The following is a 6283-nucleotide window of genomic DNA, read 5'->3' on the forward strand; positions in this document are numbered from 1 at the left end:
CCAGGAAACATAAGCATTTTAGGCGTCGCATTTGGACGACTCTGTAACTTTATGACTCAGCAGAATAATGGCTGACTTGCAGACGAATCCCTCCTCTGCACAGCGCAGCCTCGTTTCCTCGTCGCTGAGTCGATGCAGTAATTAACACGAGAATGTTTCACCAACAACCAGATCATGAAATCATGGTGCAATTAAACCAAGTTTACATTTATAAATTGTGAGATGTGTTTTACCTTATGAAATGCTCGTAACAGTGGGGAGCTATCTGTCCCCAGTGTGAGCAGAGAAGCCAGCAGGTTTAGGGCTGGCAGGACACTCTGCCCTGTGCTAACGCTGTTAGCACCTCACAGGGTTTACAGGGAGGACAGACACAGCAGAAACCCAGGTAACAGTGTTTTACACGGAGGACAGACTCAGCACAAACACAAGTTTGCTGCTTACGTCCTTTCCTCTTAATTTATTGTGACTTTTACACGGTGGGGGAAAAGTACACGGTTGTTTATTTTTAATAGCTGCATTTCAAACGTGGATTTTCCAAGCAATGATGATGTGAAGTGATGTAGTGTCATCGCTGAGTGTAGATTTTTGTCTTTAACTTTCCATGGGTACCATGTGAGTGGGTCTTTGAAACCTGGCTGTGGTTTTATGGACTGAAAACAAAGTTGAGAGCTGAAGTGTGCTGATAGGCTGGAGGAGGTTTGCGAAGCTTTGGCCTTACTGACACGTTTTATTTTTTTCCTTTGTATAAAAAAAAAACAACAACAAACGTCTCTGTAGGCTTTTCACTACCTCTCATGTTGGTTAATTTATTTCACATCTAGTTGTCAATGTACAAGTTGTTTTTAGATCTACTTGAAACCTAACACTGTAAACAAAAATGTGCACAGAAAAATGACTATGTATGACCAGAGGGGTTAAAGAGAGCTTGGCCTAGTCGACATTATTTTTTCGTTTGTATGTATGTTTGTTTTTAATTGTGTTGAGCTGAACTAGATTTTGCATCTCTGTAAAGAATTCAGGAATCCACTGTCTAAGGGCTAATCCCATTTTTGCCTATGCAAATCTGTTACTGTGGGTGAGTTGGGAAAGGGCGACTACCGCACCTTTCACCTGTTCTAGATGGACCATGGTTTACATTGCCCTTTGCTGATATTCTTCAATCTTATTCAGCAAAAATGTACGCTTATTTTTGTTTCTATATAAATATTATATATATATATACATATATATATATATATAAAACAAGTAATATACAGAGAAAATAGTATATGCCTTCGTGATGATAAAAAAGAAACCTTGCTGAAAACAAATAAATGTTGTCTGACATTATGTGGCTGTGTGCTGGAGTCTTGGTAAGATGATAAAGACGACTGGAATTCAGACTGACTGTAAAGTTGACTGACTGAAAACTCTCATTACTCAGGCTACGACACAAGTAGCTGACCCTGTGCAGTATTTCCTAACTGAGGGGAAGACAGCTTTATTTATGAAAGGAGCAACCACATCGTGACTTTCTGTGACAAATTTTGTTATCCAGCCCTGGCCTGTGAGGTCAATAAGGCCACATCCGGGCCACACAAGACTTGTCGTTTCTCATTGAAACGTTTGGTCATTTTTGAAAGCGAGACTACGTAACTTTTGCTAAACGGAGGCCTTTGGTGCCGCAGGTGAAAGTTGAGAGATCAGGGCGAATGATAAAATGTAGCACAAGAGGACAAGAGTCAAGTCACAAAGTCAGAAAACTGACTCAGTCGTGTCAAATACACAGCGAGACGTGTGTAAACTTAGCTAACATTAGCCACCAGAGGCTAGTGCTCACACCACGCCAGAACCTTTGAGTATATGAAATTAAGCCAAAGTGTGTTTTACTGCTCCTAACTTTTCGTCTGTAGGAGTCAAAGTGTGTTATGTCTTCATTCAAAAGTTACATAGTCTCACTTCGAAGGGCTGACTTGGAGTTTTTGAGGGTATCTGCCTTTGAGATGTGCACTGTCCACACACGAGTGTCACGCTTTACAACCAGTAATTGATGAATAAGATAAGAGAAAATCCACTTGCCATGAAAAAACATTTTAGCGCCATTATCTTTGTGTTGTTCGTCAGCGGATGCTGCACAGCTGTCGTGAATTTGTAATTAAAAGAGTGCAGCGCCGCGTCATCAGCGACGTATTTTTCTATTCTTATTTCGTCTGTAGCCACATCTAGTCAGACTATCACTGTGTGAATACGGTAGCGTTGATGCGGAACACATCAGCAGAAGTGGCTTTTCTTTTCTTAATACTCCACTAATGCAAGATGTAAGAAAAGTCAGTAATAACTTACTTAAAAGACCGTTCGCTCAGCTCTTTCGAGCCACTTTTAGCTTCGAGCTGAGGTTTGATTTAGGTCTAATCACTTCTTTTTTTAATTCTTTGTTTGTGCAGAGAACTTAGCTCCCGGAAATGAGAAGAGGAGGGCTGATGTGTAGATTTTTCCCACAATTCCGCGCAGCGCGTCATGTTTAAGGTTTATCGGCTGGTGTTGCGTTGAAACCTGCTTTGTGTGTTTCCCTCGGTTGGATTCGGTGCCTCTTTATGCTTCACAACAGACCTCAAGATCTCTTTCTGTCTCTCTCTCTCCGTCTGTCTCACCTTTTCTGGGGCTCTCACTTCCTCTCTGCAAAATCACACACACACACAGTTAAAAGCAGTTCAGAGCAGAGATTTACAGCAAAAATCACACGATGTTTGTTCCTCCTACATGAATATTGTCACCCTCGTATTGTCTCTTTTGTACCTCTTCCAGAGGTGTTTGTGCTACTTTAGGAAAGAGATCATGTTTGTGCAGGTACTGGTTGAAGTCGGTTTTCAACAGTTTTAGGCAATCACTTTTCTCTTTATTGATTTAGATGCCTAAGCCTCTTGGTTTTTGTCATGCCTTTGTAGATAGATCACAGTCGTCGAGAGATGATCTGCAGGTGAAAATAAAAACAATTTTACTGTCACTTTAGGCGATTAAAGAAAAGTGACATTTTTTCTATTCAGCATGCTTTTTGCTAAATAAATGAAATAATTCAGTTATTTGCTATAAACGATACTGTATGAGTATGTATTCAAGTACTGCAGTATGCAGACAATTAAAAATATCAGAAACTCTTTTGAGAGGTTCATATTTTTCTTCTAACATGTTTCACTAATATTGATGGTTATGGGTTCTTAATACTTGTTTTGAGTGTCTTATGAATTGCCAGAATGACTAAAAGACCCTCTTTGTATTAACAAATATGGTTGGTTATTTCCACATGCATGACTTGCAAATCAATTTTACAAGGACAGTGCTAGTGCAGCGGGCTTTTTAATCAAGAGTTTGCTCAATCGAGCTCAACTTTTCACTGTTTTTCACTGGTTGCTTGAGAACTTTTGATGAATACTGAGATCCTGACTGTTTTATTGACATCAAGGCAGGTGAAACTTCATCCTTGTGGTCGCTAAGGGTCAACAAGGCTGTGTGGAGTGAAACTTATTTCTCTGGCGAAGCCCCATCTTGCCACACAAAGCAAGTGTGACCTCTAGTTTTAAGGTCTTAAAAGATGACGGACCTTCAAACAGCAGCCAGTAAGAGTGAGCTGATGAGTTCAATAGATTGAGCAACTTGGTCGAACATCTCAGAGCACTGTGTCCCTAACCTTCAGGCTCGTGCTGCCCAAGGATCTGATTGCCTTTCGTCATGACTTTGAATTTTATCAAAGGAAACTGATGGTCAATCCTTGATCCACAGTCACTGTCTAAAGTGCCCTGAGATGCAGGAATCCCTAAAGTGTAGCATTAAAAAAGACTTTTCTATCTTATCAGCCCAACCTTGATGAAATACCTTCCTCTGTTGTCAAGTAGCACAGGAGGGACTCGTCTCATCCAGTCTTGTCTTACAGGGATGTAGATCTCTACTTCAAGACAGAGCTGGTACAGAATTAACAGCACTGAGCATTCGGGAGTTTGTACATTGTGAGATTATGTTGGTAATGGCAATTCTCTGCATGATAGTACAATACAGATGTCACTGTAGTTTTCACCAAGGACAGTAGAATCAACTTAAAAGAAATATCCAGTCCAGTGTAGAAAATGTGGATTTTTTTTTTCTTGAAGACTCAGCGTGGTTAACAAATTTAAATTAGCTGTGTCAAACTGTAGCTAAAACGTGACCGATGTGAAGACATAGTTTGACATTTTTGGGAAATACACTTAGATGAGAGTTAGATGAGAAGACTGATACCACTCTCACATCTGTGTGCTAACTATGAAGCTACAGCTGGCAGCTAGTTATCTTAGATCAGCAAGGATCAGCTAGCTGAGGCTAACAGGGTGAAACTGTTAGCCTGGCTCTGTCCACCCCTAAAGCTCACTTATTTCACCCTCTGTATTTAATGTGTACACAAACGTGTAAAATCAAACAATTTATTGTTTTATGGGAGTTATATGACTATTCCAACACGGCTAATGTTAAAGAAATTGTTTAGCTAAGTTAAGCTAACCAGCTGCTGGCTCAAGCTTCATGTCTCTTTAACTAGCTAACTCTCAGCAAGCAAGTAAGCGTTTTTCCCAAATGTCAAGCTACTCCTTCAAAAGAATATTGAAAATAGTTGAGCTATGTAAAATTAAAGCAAAAAAGATGAAAAAACAAGGTTGAATTTGCCTGACACACAATGCAACAGTGCTCATTTGGTGGATAGTATGTGCCAAAATTATAATCTACCTTTTGTTTCAGTGTGAAGGGGTCAAAATCACATGTTCGGTTGGACTTCTTTACAAAACACATTCTGTTATTTGTCTTTTCACGTTGCTGTCATGGGTTTGTGTCATCTCTCTGAATCATCCGCATATGATCGACTTCATTGACTTGTAACCAACAGACCTGAAGACATTTTGGAGTGTGACTGATGTGGATTACAAGCAACCATATCAGACCCAACTGAAATTGTAACTGTCCTAAATATAGCTATTCACTGTGTTTTATTTGTTTTATACTGTTTTAATTTATTTTAACAGATTCCTTGCGTCACTTCTTTTTCTCAAAAGACACAAAAATGGTTGTTCATCAGCCTTTATCTTCATATGAGTTTCCATCGACGGCGTGTTCAGTTGTGGTACGTTTTGATCTACAGTTCAGTCTCTGTCTTTGTTTACACGATGACATCTTGCATTAAGAGAAAATTCCAATCTATGGGAACTGCCCTTGAATATCTGTAATTTAAATAGTGCTGCTAGAGAAAGAAACCTAAATGTAACAACTTACAATAAATACTTAATAGATTTTTGCCAAGTGTGATGGTGTCTTTCTTTGAGTGGAGGTGTGGGAGATAACCAACAACATGCAGATTCTGTACCATTTTCATTTTTTCTCACAGTGCTTTGATCATTCAAAAGCAGCCTGTCTATTGTTTGGTCGGTCCACTGCTTTTACCCCGACTGAGTTATCTCAGCAACTATCGGATGAATTGCAGGGTGATTTTGCACAGACATCACGGCCCCAAGAGGATGAATGTTAATGACTTTGATGATCCCCTGACTCTCCTCGTGCCCTCAGCATGTCAAAGCCATCATTTATTCCGTCAAACAACTCAGTAACTGGCACATTTTCTACAAACGTTCATGCTTCCCAAATGATGTGTACTCCTGACTTTTCTTGTGGACCCACCATGAGGTTGACATTTTGGGTTTTAGTGAAACATCTCAGGAAATACTGAATCGAATCACATTACATTTGGTCCAGACATTCCCCTCAGGATGAACTGCAGTAACCTTAAATCCTCATGTAGCTCCATCATGTCTAAATTGGCGTTTAGTTTTAGTTAGCAAATGTTAGCATGCTAAATTAAGATGGTTAACACATGACGCATGCTAACATTAGCATTTAGCTCAAAGCATGTTGTTGTCAGCGGCATGCATTAAGTGACTGAAATGGCCGGTGTTACAAAGGCCAAAGCCAGATTTTGAGGAACATGACTCCACCACCTTTCTTCAACTTCAGAAAACTTCTGACCTAAAAAACCAAAAAAGACTTTATGGATTTTTTCATATTTTATTTGTTCAGTTACTTGTTCAGATATGCTTTCTGTAAATTTTACTTCCCAACTGAAGGCCCAGATGGTGTTTCACCAAATTCCTCCACAATGAGATTTTATTTTTTCAGATTCAGAAACTACTCATCACAATTATGTATTGTCAGTGAGTCCGCAAAGCTTTCTTTTGCCATGGGGAAATGTGTTTAGTGGAAATGAGGACATGAGAATGCTGACTGGAGGACAAAA

Source organism: Chaetodon auriga, chromosome 11, assembly GCF_051107435.1.
Source record: "Chaetodon auriga isolate fChaAug3 chromosome 11, fChaAug3.hap1, whole genome shotgun sequence".
NCBI lineage: Eukaryota > Metazoa > Chordata > Actinopteri > Chaetodontiformes > Chaetodontidae > Chaetodon > Chaetodon auriga.